Here is an 18,554-nt window from a genome sequence, read left to right on the forward strand (position 1 = left end):
TTGACCACTTGTTGTCTGTTTGACAGGAATGCTGTAATCCAGCTGTGGAAGGATCCTGAGATACCATAGGATTTGAGTTTTAGGAGTAGTTTGTCATAGACCACTGAATCAAAGACTTTTGCAGAAGTCAATATAAATTGCATCTATAGATTTCCCTTGATCTAGATGAGTTGTCCATATATTTTTGCAGTGGAGGAGCTGCAGGTTGCAAGATAGTTTTTTTCTGAATCCAAATTGTTTGTTAGAGAGCAAATTATTAGTTTCTAGATGGAGAGTAATTGATTTGTTTATAATTGATTCCATGACTTTGTGTGGGACGCAACATAATGATATTGGTCTGTAGTTATCGACAAGAGAGAGGTCTCCTTTTTTGAAGATGGGGATGACTATTGCTTTCAACCATAGCTTAGGAAGTGTGCTGGTTCTGAAGGACTTTTCGAAAATTATACTTAGTGGTTCAGCTATGGCAGAAGATAGATTTTTTAGGAAGTAAGCACATAGACCGTCTGATCTGACTGATAGAGTAGGTTTAAGGTCACATAATGCTTTTTCTACTCGGTCTTCAGTGAAGTCTACTTGGGTTAGGTCATTGAGGGAGTTTGAGGTGCGATGGATGAAATTGGGGGATGAGCCATTGCTGTTAACAAAGACAGAGCCAAAGAAAGAGTTGAGGAGGTTGGCTTTGGATGAATCATTGTGGTATTATTTTTTGTTGGGTCCTTTGAGAGATGGTATAGGTATAGAGTCTTTAAGTTTACTGTTGACAAAGTTGTAGAAAGCTTTATTAGATTTGGTGCATAGGGGTTTTTCCTGTTGTTTGCTGTAGTAGTTAAGGCATTATGCTTTTATTTTATTGCAAATGCTTTTATATTGGCTTTTGAAGTTGGAAACTTGTCCTTTTTTGTTTTGTGGTATTTAGGGATAAATCACAGACAATAGTTTCAGGTACCAATAAATCCTGTGCAACCTTGAGGATTTTTAGGTTCAGCGATTTTTTGTAGAATATAGCTACTCTGCCTCCTCTGTGGGATTCATGGTCTGAGCAGAAAACATGGTAGTTTTTTGATGTGATAATGGAGTCTGGGTAGGAAGCATTTAGTCATGTTTTGCATATAAAAATTATATCAAAGTTGGAGGTGTCAAGTAGAAGGAGGAATTCAGACATCTTGTTGACTAAACTTCTAGCATTTAATAGTTTACATTTGAGATTGGTCTTGTGTTGAAGATTGGTTTTGGGGTGGTTAGAGGAAGTAAGGGGCATGCTTTCCTATTCTTTGAGGTGGTAGGGATGTCCATTTGTTTTTGTGGTCTAGTGGTCTGGCAGGTGTCAGTTTGATGTTGTGAGATGGTAGGTTGGAAGAAGTTAGACCGGAAGATGTAGGGATGATTATGGGTTTTGGGTTTGCGGTTTGTTAGGAATCTGTTAGATCTTCCACTTTGTGCAGAGTTTATCTCCCAGTTGATGTCAGGGTAATTAAAATCCTCCATTAATGTTATGATGTGCTTCCAACTTATCTTAGTTAGCTGACTAGCAAAAAGTTCATCTACTTCCTCTGATTGGTTTGGTGGACTATAGTATAGACCTAGGGCAATGTCATTTCCCCACCTCCTTTAATATTGACCCAAGTTCTCCCAGAGTTGCATTTGGTAGGATGGTCAGCAAATATATTTAATACATTTTTATTTAAAAAACACCTGTAATTTTGTGAATTAAAAGTGGAATTCTAACACCGTTTGCTTCTCATCTAAGAAGCTTCTTCAGTGCTAAAGAAGCTTCTTGGATGAGAAGCAAAATGTCTTCCAAAAAAAAAACAACCCAGGAAAGTCCAGTTGCTTCCTGAAAAAGCAGCTGTGGGACAACCATGATGCTGCATGATGGAGAATCTTCATAGACATTTAACAAGTCCATTAAAACTGAATCTGCCAATTATCTGGGTTGCCAAAATGTGTAGTATTTGTTCAGTTTTCTGTGATATGATAGTTTTGTCCAGGTATGATAGTTTCCAAATTTCTGAATTTTTCTGATTAGTTCTAGCCCTAGAACTTGTTAACTCTAGCCCCTTTTCCTAGATCAATCAAATATATCCACGCTGTGTCAAGAGAGATGGATGTTTTGGAGTCCTTCCACCAACGGCTGGGCTCCTGTCACTGCTGCAGCTGAGTATTTAGACTGTGGAATCGGTTGATTTTGAATCGGGTGCTTTCAGAGTCCTTCAGCCACTGGCTGGGCTCCTATGCTATTGCTGAATCTTAAGGTCAGCTCGTCTGGGAATGAGTCCTTCCATTACTGGCTGGGCTCCTTTCACTGTTGCCTGGAGCTAGAAACCCTTTCGCCACTGGCTGGACTCCTTTTGCTGTTGCTAGAGGCTGGAAGCTATGAATGGTTTAGCTGGGATTCAGTTAGGAGCTTTGGGATGTCTCAGCTGGGAGTTGGGCGATTTGAAAGTTACTAGAGGCTTCGGGATGGCTGGGGATCGGGCAATGCAGAGTAAAAAGACTCTTTTCGCTTTTGCTAAAAGTTAGAAGCTTTGGATGGCTTAGCTATAAATCAGGTGAATTAAAAGTTATAAGAGGCTATACCGCCACTTCAGATAGATCAGCTGGGGATCGGACAGGCTGGGCTGGATCAGCCAGATGGTGCACAGGCATATCACTGGGTTTGATTTGCTGGGGCTGGTGGTCCTGGAGTGCACTGGTGTTGATTGGGGTTCTGTGGGGTTCTAAGGGCAGTAGGGATCCATCCGACTCTTGCTTTTTAACTTGCAAAAAATTATTTTTATTATAACTCATATGACTGGGCTCCTGTGTCGACCACCCAGTGTTGTAGATCAGTGTTTTTCAACCAGTGTGCCGTGGCACACTGGTGTGCCGTGAGACATTGTCAGGTGTGCCGTGAAGCTCAGCTTCCAAGACCGGAAGCTGAGCTTTATTCTTCATGCCCAGCTGGAGCTTCCCTGGCGGGGGTGGCAACAAATGTCCCTTGGGACCCGGCGGGAGGGCACTGGCAGCGGGAATGGGAGGCTGCCAGTTTCAGCAGCCCCGGGCAGTCGCCAGGGGATGGTGGCGGCAAGCAAGAGCTCCAGGGCGGAGGCACCGGCAGCGCCCTGCTCAGCTGGAGCTTCCCAGCAGAGGCGGCAACAATTGTCCTTTGGGGCTCGGTGGGAGGGCACTGGCAGCGGGAACGGGAGGCTGCCGGCTGCAGCGGCCCCAGGCAGTCGCCAGGGGATGGTGGCGGCAAGAGGGAACTCCAAGGTGGAGGCACCGACAGTGGTGGTTGGATGTGCTGCTGGACGCCGTACATGCTGGCACTGCGGGGCTGGCACTGGCTCGCTGGCTGGGCTGGAGGTGCCAGCCCCATGCCCATGCCCAGCGCCAGTATATACGGTGTCCAGCTGCACGCCCATCTGCTGCTGTCAGGGTTTCTGCTCGCAGTCAACCGCTCTGCCACCACCCCTGGCTACTGCCCGATGCCGCTGTTGCCAGCGCGGTGTAACGAGAGAGAAAGAGAGAGAAAGAAAGAGAGATAGCAAGAGAGACACAGAGAGAGAAAGAGATAGCAAGAGAGAAAGAGAGAGAGATAGCAAGAGAGATAGAGGGAGAGAAAGAGATAGCAAGAGAGACAGAGAGAGACAGAGAGAGAGAAAGAGATAGCGAGAGAGAGAGAGAGAAAGAGAGAGATAGCGAGAGAGACAGAGAGAGAAAGAAAGAGATAGCAAGAGAGAGAGAGAGAAAGAGATAGCAAGAGAGAGAGAGAAAGAGAGAGAGAGAGAGAGAGAGAGATAGCAAGTGAGACAGAGAGAAAGAGATAGCAAGAGAGAAAGAGAGAGAGAGAAATAGCAAGAGAGACAGAGAGAGAGAAAGAAAGAGAGAGAAAGAAATCAACAGAGAGAGAGCAAGAGAGGGGGGAAGGAGGGAGAGAGAAAGACATAGAGGGATGGAAGGAGGGAGAGAGAAAGAGAGGAAGGAAGGAAGAGAGAAAGAAAGAGGGATGGAGAGAGAGAGAAAGAAAGGAAAGAAGAGAGAGAAAGAGGGAGGGAGAGAGAAATAGAGCGAAAGGGAGGAAGAGAGACTTTTTTTGTCCAAACTTCTTTTTAGCCCCCCCCCCCTCAATGTTCCACAGGATTTTGAAAATATGAAAAATGTGCCGTGGCTCAAAAAAGGTTGGGAAACACTGTTGTAGATCATCCTCCTCTGCATCATTTTCTCTGCACATTATCATCTTCTCATGTTTCTTTTCATCTATAGCTCTGGAAGTTTTCTTTGTTCTTAGAACTCTGTTTCTCTGTACATTGTCCAATAAGATGTTTGTCAGACCCACATCTGAAGGCTCTTTTCTTCTTCATATTTAATGCTTTATCCACATTACTCTCAGCTAATCTGATGCTGATGTTTTAGTACTTTTATTGTATTCTTCTATCAATTTACTTGTTATATTTTCTACAGTTATCTGTCCATTTGGCAAGTTTTCAAGAATACTGATTATGGTTAAAAGCTATTTTCCACTGAACTTAGTATTACTGCAACTTGTTCCTCTTCATCTATCTCAGCATTATTACTTCTCAGCTCACACACAGTCTTTTCAATTTTGTCTAGGTGATTTATCATGCTTGTGCCAGGTTTCATCTTCATTTGATACAACATTCTCATCAGAAACATCCTCTTGCTTGCTGATGGCCTTGCAAATAAATTTTCAAGTGTTTTCCAAATTAATTTAGCTCTTGGTATATCTTGAATTCTGAACATCATTGAATCTTCTATATTCATAACCAGCAACAATTTAGCTCTGGTGTTTTCTCTATTGTATTGTCTTCTGGCTTCACATTCTTCTTGATCCTGCTCAATAAGATACCATAAGCCTTCAGATTCCAATAATAACTTCACTTTTATACACCATGAACTGTAATTTTCTCCATTCAATTTGCTGATTAGTGACTTTTGTATCATATCTTCAGCCATTTTGATAAATCTTCAGAGAAAAATTTGCACCTACTGTGCCTTTAAATTTTCTCCTTACACAGCCACAGAAATTCCAGCTACTGCAGTTCAACTGCCACAGCCTTCAACTATCTTCTCCACAGAAATTTTTCTTTCTTCTTTTTATTATTAAACTTTAATGAAGCACATTCTGTGTATTTTCTGGTTATCTGGGCCTGTAACCCATTATGTTGTATTTCTGTGTGATTTATGGTTTTAAGGGATCATCTTCACTTCATACAGCAGAGACTCTTCATAGCAGAACTGTGCTTCAGTGTATATTGGGGTCAAATACAATGACTCCAATATAAAACTTATGCTTTTATTTCTTCTTTTCTCATTGAACTGGTTGCATATGTACACAAATAAACTACTTGACAGTATAACTATATTTCTCTATACATCTGCTCTCTATAATGCAGATTCACCAATAGTCAGCACATGAATCCCCAAGAATTCTATTTTCCAACTGCCAAAAACTGATTTACATACCAATATGCAAACCAGTTCTCTCTCAACATTCCATCCCCCTTTTTCATGCTATATGCTAACAAAACACACTCCTGCTTTGTAAAAAATGTGCCCATTTTTTCAAAAAGTTGACATGCAGATGATTTGTGAGGCTTGCATAGTGCTTCTGGGGGCACTTTTTTTCTTACTTACCTCTTAGAAATCTTGGTGCATCTTATACTTTAAAAAATTGAGATGTAAATTGGAAGAAGAGGTATTTAAAGAAAATTTTGCGCCAAAATTTTGATTACAATTTAGAATTAGATAAATGGGAGAAATTATGAAATAAAAATTATAAACTGAGAATGTCTGTAGCCTATAAAGAAAACATGTATAAAATGTTTTACATGTTGTATCGCCCACCTGCAAAATTGAGTATGATGTTCCCCAATATATCATCAAACTGATGTAAATGTAATCAAAGCCAGGGAATGTAGTACCACATGCAGTGGATGTGTCTCAAAACAAAACAATATTGAAGCAAAATCAGAACATACTTAACAGAGATAACTGAACAATATATAGAAATGAAACTAGAAATATTTTTATTGGGAAAATTACCAGAGACTTGTAAGAAAGAAACACAATATCTAATTATACACATTATAACCAATACAAGAATAATGTATGCACAAAATTGGAAAAATAAAATTTCACCAACAGAAGAAAATGTAATTAGAAAGGTTTTATAGTATGCAGAAATGGATAAGCTTACAAAAGAATTAAAAGAAAAAGAGGAAACTGGATACTATAAAATATGGGGGAAATGGTATGAGTAGCTAGAAAAGAGGGCTAAAAGAGAATATTTTAAAGAAGATGGTATTGGAGTCAAAAGCTAAAAATAAAAGAATATAAATAGAAAGAATATAGAGGGAATGGTAGAAATAGAATATGTTATTATTATAATGTATAAAAATTGATTTATGAATAATATGTTTAAAAGAAAACAAGAAATTAAAAAGAGAAAAATTATACAAGAAAAAAATGTTTTAAAGACATAAAAGTTTGAAGGAAACAAACTACACTCTAGGTGGAACAGTTTTTTCTCTTCATTTTCTGACTCCATGAAGTAATTCATTGTTTGAATCATTTTTGTATAGCAGAAAGTAAGGAATATGGTAAAGGAAAAATCTAGCTGAATCAATATATTTTTAGCAAGTTAAAAACCCACTGGCAGAAACATTTAGAAGCTGATTTATTAACATACCAAAGTAGTTTGGTTTTAGACTGATGTTCCTCAATCATATTATATACAGTAGTATCTCTGCCTTAGAACTCCTCTACTTATGAACTTTTCTAGATAAGAACCGGGTGTTCAAGATTTTTTTGCCTCTTCTCAAGAACCATTTTCTATTTACAAACCCAAGCCTCCAAAACTGTAACTGGAAAAGGCAGGGAGAAGCCTGCATGGGGCCTCTCTAGGAATCTCCTGGGAGGAAACAGGACCGGAAAAGGTGGGGAGAAGCCTCCATGGGGCCTCTCTAGGAATATCCTGGGAGGAAACAGGGCCTCCACCCTCCCTGTGGTTTCCCCAATAGCACACATTATTTGCTTTTACATTGATTCCTATGAGAAAAATTGCTAGAAAAACTTTTCTACTTAAGAGCCTGGTCACAGAATGAAGTTCATAAGTAGAGGTACCACTGTATAACTAAACAAGAAAGTCAGTGAAGAATTTGAGTAATCAGCAAAGTCAGCAAAGAATTTGAGTAATTATTTCACTGACAATTTTTATTAACTTTTATTAACATACTGATACCTTTATATATCTTTATCTTGTCACTTTTTCAGTGGGATTTGTTAATATAGAGTGTCACATTTGCACCCAAAGAATATTTAGATTTACATAATATCTTATCTAAGATGGCTTGCAGCTTCTTGTTCAGATTGTGAGATCTTGAACTATCAATATTTTAATTAAAAAAAATACTAATTCATTTTGACAGGCCTCATAGATATAGAATGCATTTAAAACTTGTATGCAGGTGATTTTCACTTCATATCCAGACCATATTTATAGGTTTGCATACACAGTATCCTTAAAAATGACTAGCAGTATATAAAAATGGGCTTATTACATGTGCTATCCTTTTTATGATATGAATTTTTAAAATGTTAGATATAACCAACTATGAAGAAAGAAATTCTCTAAAGCTGTCATAAAAAAATAATTCTGGTTTATTTCATCAGAACTAAAATTTTCAATCAAACCATACAGTTAGGACAGAGCAGATAATTAGAAGAATGTTTATATATACTCTGTTGATTGAAAGACATTAAATTAGAATACAGGAAGGTGGAAGATTCTTGAGAAGGCCAACATAAAAGAACGACACAAAAATAGGAGTTTACTAGAGAGCACTAAACCAAATAGAAACAATGGACACCCTTTTTACCAACCAGGTAAAGAACATATTCAAGAAAAACCACATGGGGTGGGAGGGATGGAGCTGCAGCTGGAATGAGATGGTTGCTTCCCTCTGTGCTCCGAGGAAAGCACCAAACCGCAGCAGTCTGGGGACCCAATTTTGGGTCAAAAGCAACCTGTAGGGTTGGGGAAGAAAGGAAACAGACTGCTGAGCCATGTGGGTGAGCACAAAACCTCACAGGCAGCCAGTTTAGGTTTCATGAGGACAGCCATTTTGGAGGTGACAAGTCACTATTAGTTCAAGTAGCAAAGCAGCAAGAGCAAGTTTGAAGCAATGGAAGTCATCTGGGTGAGATTACTTTTTGTTCAGCAGTAGCACTTAAATGGGAACTGAAGAGGTTATTCTTTTTAAAAGGTTTAGAATCTTTGCCTAAGAGAAGAGGATTGTAAGCAGCAGAAAGAACTGCTTCCAATATAGCGGTGGGGGAGGTGGAGACAGAGAGGCCTCTTCCCTCTGCCTGTGATTTAAGATGATTTATTTGGGTGCTGCTGTAACCAGATTGAGCCTAATGATTTTTTTCTCCTCTTTTTTTTTTTGTTAGTTTGGACTTTTGACTATTCCTACTTTTGCCCTTTTGTTACTTTTTCTTTTTGGTTCCCTCCCCCCTATACAGTAGCAAATAGAATTGATATTAAGAGCAGACTTTCTGGCACTTTTTGGAATATACTGCCATCTATTTTCTGCCATTTTTATTTTCGGAATATTGAATTATTGGGATTTCTAGATATTTTATAATTATACAATTGTATTCTGAATTTTTTTCTTTTTTCCTCTTTATTTTTAATAAGTATATTTTTGTCTTTTTAATATTATATTTTTATTTTTATAAAATATTTTATTATTATTAGAATTATAGTTTTGCTTTTTTGCTTTGTTGTTTTTTCTTGATCTATTTTTGATTATTGGGAATCTATAAGGTTTTTTTAATATTGAGTTTCTATACCCATCTTGATTGGATAACAATTGTTTTTGACATCAGGTTTCTGTACAAATTTACTGAGTGGATTACAAAAAGGAAGACACCGCATCATCCTCCAAGTACATCAACTACAACACTGACATCACCACATGACTCTGGAGAAAATATGAATACAGCAGAAGTTAAACATATATTTCTAGTTCTATGGGAACACCTTAAAACATATTTGATGCAGTCAACTAAAATATAAGTCAAATGACAGCAGAAATGAAAGAAATAAGAGGAATTATAGAGAAAAATGAACAGTGTTTACAGATAACGGAAGAAAAGGTGGAAGCTCATGAAAGAAAAGTGGACAAATTGATGACAACTGATAAAAGACAGGAAAGAACAATCATAATTTTAGAGATGGATAGATCTGAATTTTATATATGTTTTCAAAATGTCTGCAAGGAGAAAGGAAAAAACTCAATGGAAATAATGGTGGAAATTTTGGTAAATGCTTTGGAAGAAAGCAAAGAAAAATTATTGAATGATATTGATGAAGTTTATCAAGTACATACCAGATATGTGATGAGACACAATCTTCCAAGAGAGGTACATGTGAAATTTATTAAAAAGGCTTGCAGAATTGAATTGTTACAAAAATTGAGAGACAGATATTGCTGTCTTAAAGCAAATACCAAGAAAAGTGAGAGATTTAAGAAGAGAATACCATTTTCTGACCAAGAAACTAATTGAAAGAGGAATGAATTTTCGATGGTTGGTTCCAGAAGGCATAATGTTAGTTTGGCAAGGACAAAGACTAAGATTGGATACAGTGAACAAAGCAGAAATATTTTACAAACAGAATTTCATACAGATAAAAGAAGGAATAAGAGAGCAAAGAGAGAAAGAGGGAGAAGATAAATTACTAGATGAGGCAGCTGGAGGACAAGAACTACAATTAACTGAACAAGAATTGGAAAGGGTTTGTATGAGGCAAATGGAAATAGTATGAATGAGTATAGTCCACCTGGCGATGGAGAGGCAGGAGTGATGGGGGTGTCTATCTTTGGTGTGGCAGAGGGCCAGAATATTCTGGTCTTGCTGGGGAGAGGCAAATATGGTGGGAGTCACAGGGTGAGCCATTCTGGGGGAAGATCGCTGCTTGAAAGTGATCCCTTGTTCCGGCCCCGTGAGCTCAATTCGGAGTACTGGGCTCAAGCTGCTGCTACTCAATGCCAGGTCGGTGGTAAATAAAGCTCTCCTCATCTGAGATTTGATCCTGGATGATGAGGCCGACCTGGTATGTGTGACTGAAACCTGGCTGGGCCTGGAGGGAGGAGTTCTTATCTCCAAAATTTGCGCAGCCAGGTTTCAGGTTTGGCATCAGCCGTGACCCCAGGGAAGGGGAGGAGAAGTGGCTATGATAGCCAGGGAGACTTTTTGCCTATGTGGACTCATTGCTCCTGAGATTGAGGGTTGTGAGTCCCTCCTGGTGAAGTTCAGGTGGGCTTGTTGCTTATGTATCGGCCTCCCAGCTGCGTATCAAGAGTCCTGCCTGTGCTGCTCGAGGAGGTGGCTGGGTTGGCGGTGAAGTTCCCTAGACTTATTGTCCCCAGGGACTTCAATCTACTGTTGCTTGGCGGGTCCTCCGGGTTAGCACAGGAGTTCATGGCCACCATGACAGCCATGGACCTGACTCAAGTAGTTCAGGGTCTGACTCACGAGGGGGGACATGCACCCAACATGATATTTCTCTCAGAGGAATTGAGCAATGGGATGCAGCAGAAGGCGGTTCCAGAGGTATTCTGGTCCGATGCCATGTAGGGCTTTGTAGGTCATTACCATTACCAACGTTTTGAATTTATTTATTTATTTATTTAACTGGATTTATATGCCACCCCTCTTCGAGGACTCGGGGCGGCTCACAGCATGTACAGAAAAACAGGAAACAATAATAACAATCCAATTATACCTTAAAAAACAATTAAAATTCTAATTAAAAATAATCAATATCATTCATTCAGCAGTCAAACTAAGCATTCACAGTCAGGGGGGAAGGTCTAAGGAACCCCAGGCTTAGCGTCAAAGATGAGTTTTTAAACTTTTTCGGAAGGCAAGGAGGGTGGGGGCAGTATGAATCTCTGGGGGGATCTGATTCCAGAGGGCCAGGGCCCCCACAGAGAAGGCTCTTCCCTTAGGTCCCGCCAGCCAACATTGTTTGTTCGACAGGATGCTAAGGAGACCAACTCTGTGGGACCTCACTGGTCGCTGGGATTCGTGCGGCAGAAGGCGGTCTCGGAGATAATCTGGTCCTATGCCATGTAGGGTTTTATAGGTCATAACCAACACTTTGAATTGTGTCTGGAAACAAATTGGTAGCCAATGCAGTCCGCGGAGTGATGGTGAGATATGGGTATTTCTTGGAAGGCTCGCGCGGCTGCATTTTGGATGAGCTGAAGTTTCCGAACACTCTTCAAGGGTAGCCCTATGTAGAGAGCATTGCAGTAGTCGAACCTCGATGTGATATGGGCATGAGTGACCGTGAGCAGTGACTCCCGGTTTAGATAGGGCCGCAACTAGTGCACCAGGTGGACTTGGGCAAACGTCCCCCTTGCCATAGCTGAAAGATGATGTTCTAATGTGAGCTGTGGATCGAGGAGGATGCCCAAGTTGCGGACCCTCTCTGAGGGGGTGAAAAATCCCCCCCTGGGTGATGGACGGACAGATGGAAGTGTCCTTGGGAGGCAGTACCCACAGCTACTCTGTCTTGTCTGGATTGAGTCTGAGCCTGTTGACACCCATCCAAACCCTGACAGCCTCCAGACACAGGCAAATCACTTCCATTGCTTTGCTGAGTGTACATGTGGTGGAGATGTACCACTGAGTATCATCAGCATACTGATGGTAACTCACCCCATGAATTGTGACCGGAAATTATTTGGCAGCCAGTGCAGGCCACTGAGTGTTGGAGAGACGTGGGCAAATCTAGCTCTCATGACCACATTCTGCATGATCTGGAGTTTCCAAACGCTTTTCAATGACTCCCTGTCCAAATAGGGACGTGATCAAAGCAGTTTCTGTGCTGTAGCCAGGCCTGAATCCTGACTGTTGAGGGCCTAGATCAGTGGTTCTCAACCTTTCTAATGCTGTGACCCCTTAATAGAGTTCCTCATATTGTGGTGACCCCCAACCATAATTCTAGCACCAATTCTCCCAACAGAGCTTTAAGCTGATTGGCAGGAAGGTCAGAGGGACAGTCCCACTGTAAATGTCTGATTGGTCAGATTGTAAAAATATGTTACAAGGTGGTAGAATATAAACTTTAGTTCTTAACACCATGGGACATTTGTCTTTTCCCGTGGTCTTAGGCGACCCCCATGAAACAGTTGTTCGACCCCTAAAGGGGTCCCGACTCCCAAGTTGACAACCACTGGTCTAGATAATCAGCTTCTTCCAAGGACCGCTGGAGCTGGAGCGACACCACCTTCTCAACAACCTTTCCCATAAAGGGAAGGTGGGAGATTGGATGGTACGGCTGGGTCCAGGGAAGGCTTCTTGAGGAGGGGGCACACAAGTGTCTCCTTGTAGGGAGCCGGGAAGGACCCCCTCCTCAAAGAAGCATTGACAATCTCCTGGACTCAGCTCCGTGTCACCTCTCGGCTGGCCGAAACCAACCAAGAGGGGCACAGATCCAGTAAGCAAGTGGTGGAACTCACAGCTCCAATGGCCTTGTCCACTTCATCAGGTGTCATCAAGTCAAACTCCTTCCAGACAGATGGACAAAGATGGGCACCTGGCTCTACTGTGCAGCCTTGGAAAAGGCTGCATGGCATTTTGTTTTGGGGTGTGCGGCCATGCCCCTTAGAGGGAACACTGGCTGGGACCCCTTCCTTGGAGGATGTGCCCATATCCTCTTGCACCAAGGATACTTCTCCACAGGTGGTGAGAGAAGGGCCTCATGTAGTGGGTGATTTTTAGATTGTTTTAGATTGTTAGAAATATAGAGAGACTCGTTTGCGATGGAAATGTTGACCGCATGATAAACTGCCTGCTGGGTGCAATGGTTGCGTACATCACAAGGCATCTAAATAGTCTGATAGATAGTGCTGGGGTGGAGCCAATGGTTTTGGTACATGTTGGTACCAATGTCATTGGGAAGGCTTAGTGGAAGGTCCTGGAAGCTAAATTTAGGTTGCTAGGTAGAAGGTTAAAGTCCAGGAGCCCCAAGGTTGCATTCTCAGATATGCTACTTGTTCCACATGCAAGGCCAGCTAGACAGGCAGAGCTCAGGAGCTTCAATGTGTGGACGAGGCAGTGGTGTCGAGAAGAAGGATTTAGATTTATTAGGAACTGGGAAACATTTTGGGACAAGCCACACCTGTACAAAAAGGATGGGCTACACTTGAACCATAATGGAACCAGACTCCTGGCGATTAATATTAAAAAGGTTTCAGAGTAGCCTTTAAACTGATCCCTAGGGGCAAGTCAACAGGAGCTGGGCAGCTTCCAGTTCAAGAAAGCACACTGCCAAATATGGAGGGTGGAAATTATGTACACATTGATGAGTCAACAAGAAAACTAAATTGTAATTGTCAAGAAGAAGGACATGGTAGGCCATCTACAAATTCTACAATCAAATTCTACAGTGAAAATCTACAGTCAAAATTGAAAGTGCACCAGAAAATTACATATAAATGTAATTTATATGTGCACAAATGCTAGAAGCCTTTCAGCAAAAATAGGGGAATTGAAATGCTTGGCAAAAGAAAATAATATTGATATATTAAAAACCTGATGGACAGATGAAAACCAATGGGACATGAGGATTCCAGGTTACAAACTATATAGGATGGACAGGAGAGGGAGAAATGGTGGTGGTGTGGCCTTGTACATAATTGAGGAGTTAGAATCTCATGAACTTGAAATTCAAGAAAAGTCAAACTCATCCACAGAACCATTGTGGATAAAAATCCCAGGACAGAAAATTAATCTGACAGGAGGGATCTGCTATTGCCCTCTCAACCAAACTCCAGAGACAGATTGCTATTTGGAAAATGAATTTAAGGAGGTCTCAAAAAGAGAACTGTGTTCTCTTTGCTGACGATGTAAAACTCTTTAACACCACTGATAACAAAACTACTCTCCAAAAAGACCTAGAGTCTGTCTCTGATTGATCTAACACATGGCAACTCCAAATCTCAATCTGCAAATGCTCTGTCCTACACATCAGCAAAAAGAATCAGAACTCCAAATACAAACTGAATAAACAAATTATCACAGATAACCCCCACTCGGTTAAAGACCTCAGAATACTAATAACAAAAGTCCTAAGTGCCAAAGCCCACTGCAACAACATCACCAAAAGGGTTCAAGACTTGCTAAACTAATCCTACATAGTTTCTGCTCCGGCAATCTCACACTACCTACCAGAGGTTACAAAACTTTAACCAGACCCATCCTTGAATACAGCTTATCTGTTTGGAACCCATACTGCATCTCAGACATTAACACCCTCAAAAATGTCCAAAGATACTTCACCAGAAGAGCCCTTCACTCCTCCACTCGAAACAGAATACCCTACAAAACTAGACTTACAATCCTTACAATCATGAATCCTACGATGCCTTAAACATGATCTAAGTATTGCCCAAAAGATCGTATGCTGCAACATCCTGCCTGTCAATGACTACTTCAGCTTCAAACACAACAATACAAGAGCACACAACAAATTCAAAATTAATATTAACTGCTCAAAACCTGACTGTAAAAAATAAGACTTTAGTAATTGAGTTGTCGAAGTGTGGAACTCATAACGGGACTCCGTAACCCCCAACATTTTACCCTTAGACTTTCCACAGTTGACCTCTCCAGATTCCTAAGAGGTCAGTAAGGGGCGTGCATAAGTGCACTAGTGTGTCTTCCATCCTCTGTCCTATTGTCTCTCCTATATCTCCTATATCTTTTCTTCTATTCCTATATCCTTTCTCTATCCTTTCATTGATATATTTTATTCCTATATATTCTCTTCTATTCTTTCTTGGATATATTTTACTAAGAGTATATCCTCTATAACCTTAATTTTGTTTTGTTTTTTAAAATAATTTTTATTGATTTTTTTTTAAATGTAAGACAGACAGAACTAACAACATTTAACATATATAGGAGCTACCAATTCTCCTCTTATTATAGAAGTCTTCCTAATACAAAAATGAAAAACTAATTTTATTTTAGATCAATACAGAAAAGTAAACTTATCGATGGAATATCTGTTCATATACAATACTAATATACAAGGAAAAAGGAACCTAAAATTTCAAACATTTTCTATTGATTATATAATTATGATTAAATAGTTAAACTCAGTTAATAGAAATAGTGTTGTTCATTGAATTTCACTGTGAGTTGTATTCAAAAATATACATCTTACAGTTTCATACTTTATTTTGTTATCTTCAATAATCTTTTTTTTCAGATTCCACCATTTATACACTTTTTTGTAAATTTTATAAAATTCAGATTCCGCTTGATTATTTAACCTTCTCATCATCATATCCAATTCTGCACATTCCATAATTTTCCTAAAAATCTCTTCATCTTTTGGAATTTCCTTTTCTTTCAATTTTTCTGCAAATGCAATTCTAGCTGCTACTAAAATATGAATTATTAAATAATATACTTCTTTTTTATATTTAATATCCATGATACCTAATAAGAAAAATTCTGGTGGACTCTATAAACTTCATCTATTTCTCTTATCAGTTCTCCTGGATCAGCTTGTAAAATTTGACCTATTATTTCTGCCATTTTTGCTGAAAGATCTTCATCTCTGAAATCTCAAGCCATGTGATGCGGATTGGAGTTCGAGATTGGTTATTGCTTCATCGAAGGTTCTACAGGCAGCATAATTATGTTCTTCATGTTCTTCTACCTTCTGTCCTATATCTTGGACTTTTTCTTCTGTTGCTTTTATTCTTTTTTCGTTCTCTTGTAAATTTTATTTATTTATTTATTTATTTTGTCCAGTAGACAATGGTGGTTTTAGTGGGTATATATCTATATACACATAGTAAAATACAAGATGAAGGTTATAGAGGAGATACTCATAGTAAAATATATCTAAGAAATAATAGAAAGAAGGTATAGTAATAGAACATATCAATGAAAGAATAGAAGAAGAGATATAGGAATAGAAGAACGGTATAGGAAATATAGGAGAGCAATAGGACAGGGGACGGAAGGCACTCTAGTGCACTTGTACTTGTCGGGATGGAGAGACCCCTTACCTTAAACAAGGCTCTCAGCCCGTGAGGAGTGAGCCGGGAGCTTCCAAAGGCGATGGATATTGAAGTACAGACAAAGCATGTTCGAATGAACAAGTTTCTTTATTAAGAAAGCATAAAAATAATAATTGTCTTAGGAGACATAAGATGGCACATCTTTTAGCTAAGAAAGATGAACCGGAGAGTTTGAAAGAACAATGGACTCTGGATAGAGACCGCCCTTCTTCATCAGAAAGAGGGGATGTGAGCAAACAGGTTACATCACACAGGAGGAGCTATCTTACTAGACAGAGTTAACTCTCTAACTACTGGATGTTTCTCAATGTCGTTGTGGGCTGGCAATTTCCAGCGCGACAGTACTCACCCCTTAAATACAAATTTTATTGTATTACTTTCATATTTCCATCCATTTCATTCATACTCCCTTTAACTTCACCAATTTTAGCTTTAAGTTCACCAATCTCTTTTTAATCTCAGTTTTCAGTGTGCCCATCTCGTTTTTCATCTCTTTTTTCATTTCTTCAAAATATTTTTTCATTTCATCTTTGTTTGTTTCTAGTTGGGTTTTTGTCTGAGTTTGTGTCTTCTGCATGAAATCTTGAATACCTGCTAATGTGTCTTGAATAGACTGAAGATTTAGTTCTGCAGGTGGCTTTTCTTTCTCTTTTTCTTTTTCCTTAGCTGACATTGTTGTTATTGTCCTTTGTTGTAGCGGGGATGATGTTGGAGATACTTTGGATATGTAAGATGGCACAATTTACCAAGAGAAGTACACATTAAGTTTGCAAGAAGAATAATTAAAGATGATATCTTAAAACAGGAAAAAATCAGACCTGGAAACACAAAGAGAAAGATATCACAATTTTGAAACAAGTTCTCAAGAGGGTAAGAGAAAGCCAAAGAGAATATTACTTCCTCACAAGTGTTTTAATTAAAAAGAATATTGTTTTTCGATGGTTGGCACCGGGAGGTCTCACCTTAACTTGGCAAGCAATGAAAGTGAAGATAGAGAGTATGGACCAAGCAACAGCCTTTTTTGCACAAAGGGGATTGGACAAGATTGAGCAACTACAGATAGAGCTTAAGAGTAAAGAAGAAGTAAGAGGGGCCACTGGTGAAGAAGGGGGAGAAACACAAGAAGTTAAAAAGAAACAACCACAGGTCCAACAAGAATTGGTACTAGATACAAGACTGCGTGAATCGAAAGAAACCAAAAAATACTATAAATAAAGATGACACACGACTTTTCAGTCAATTGAATAATCCAAAGAAAAGAAATCAAATATTGACTAAACTCAAAAAACAAAAAACACAAATGAATATTTTACAAGAAGTTCATATTTAAAAAATCAAAGAGAAGCCTTCTTAACAACTCAAAACTGGGGAAATTATATACTAGTTTGGCAAATCAAAAGAAAAGAGGAGTAGTAATGTATATTGATGAAATAATTGAATCTAAACAAATATATAATGACAGTGAAGGTAGAATTTTAATGGCACAAGTGGATTTAGAAACAAAACCTCTCGTAATTGTTTCAATTTATACACCAAATGACAATCAAAAACAAGCCTATTACAGAAATAGAACTAAGACAATCTATTGAAAATCAGAAAAATAACAAAGCGACGGGCCCAGATGCAATACCAGCAGAATTTTATAAGGTAGATATTGAAATACTCTTTTCAAATATCTTAGAAATATTTAACCAAATAATAGCAGAAGGTAAACTACACAAAACATGGTCAGAAACTTTAATAACCTTAATACATAAAGTGGGAACGGAAAAGGAAAAAATTGAAAATTATAGTCCAATTTCATTGTTAAATGTGGATTATAAAATTTTTATATCAATTTTTGGCAAAAGGTTCAAAAACATTATAAATGGCATGATACATGGAGATCAAAATGGATTTTTACCAGGAAGATAAATAAAAAATAATTTAAGAACAGTAGTAAATACGTTCGAATATTATGAGCAACATCCAGACAAACAAATGTCATTGATATTTTTAGATGCTAAGAAAGCGTTTGATAATATAGACTGGAATTTTATGAAAATACAATTGAATAAGATGGAGGTAGGAACCAAATTTTTTAATATAATAGATGCTATATATTCTGAACAATCAGCCAGAATCATAATAAATAGTGAACAAACAGAAAAATTAGCAATACAAAGGGGAGTGAGACAAGGTTTTCCATGTTGAGGGATGGATTTTAATTAATGAGGAGACTCGGACAGCAGGAATGAAAGCAAAACATTTCTTTATTTAATAAACAGAAAAATAAATTGTGCCACGAGGGACACTTGTAAAACAGCTGAAAGCATGGCTGCAAGGAGGAGAGAGAGAGCAGATGTGATTAAAAAGGATATGATGTGAATTGTGGGAGTGATTAAGGGGGGAGGCACACATTAAATCTTTAACTACTGAATGTCTCTGTGGCTGGCAATT

This window comes from Erythrolamprus reginae, chromosome Z, assembly GCF_031021105.1.
Source record: "Erythrolamprus reginae isolate rEryReg1 chromosome Z, rEryReg1.hap1, whole genome shotgun sequence".
NCBI lineage: Eukaryota > Metazoa > Chordata > Lepidosauria > Squamata > Dipsadidae > Erythrolamprus > Erythrolamprus reginae.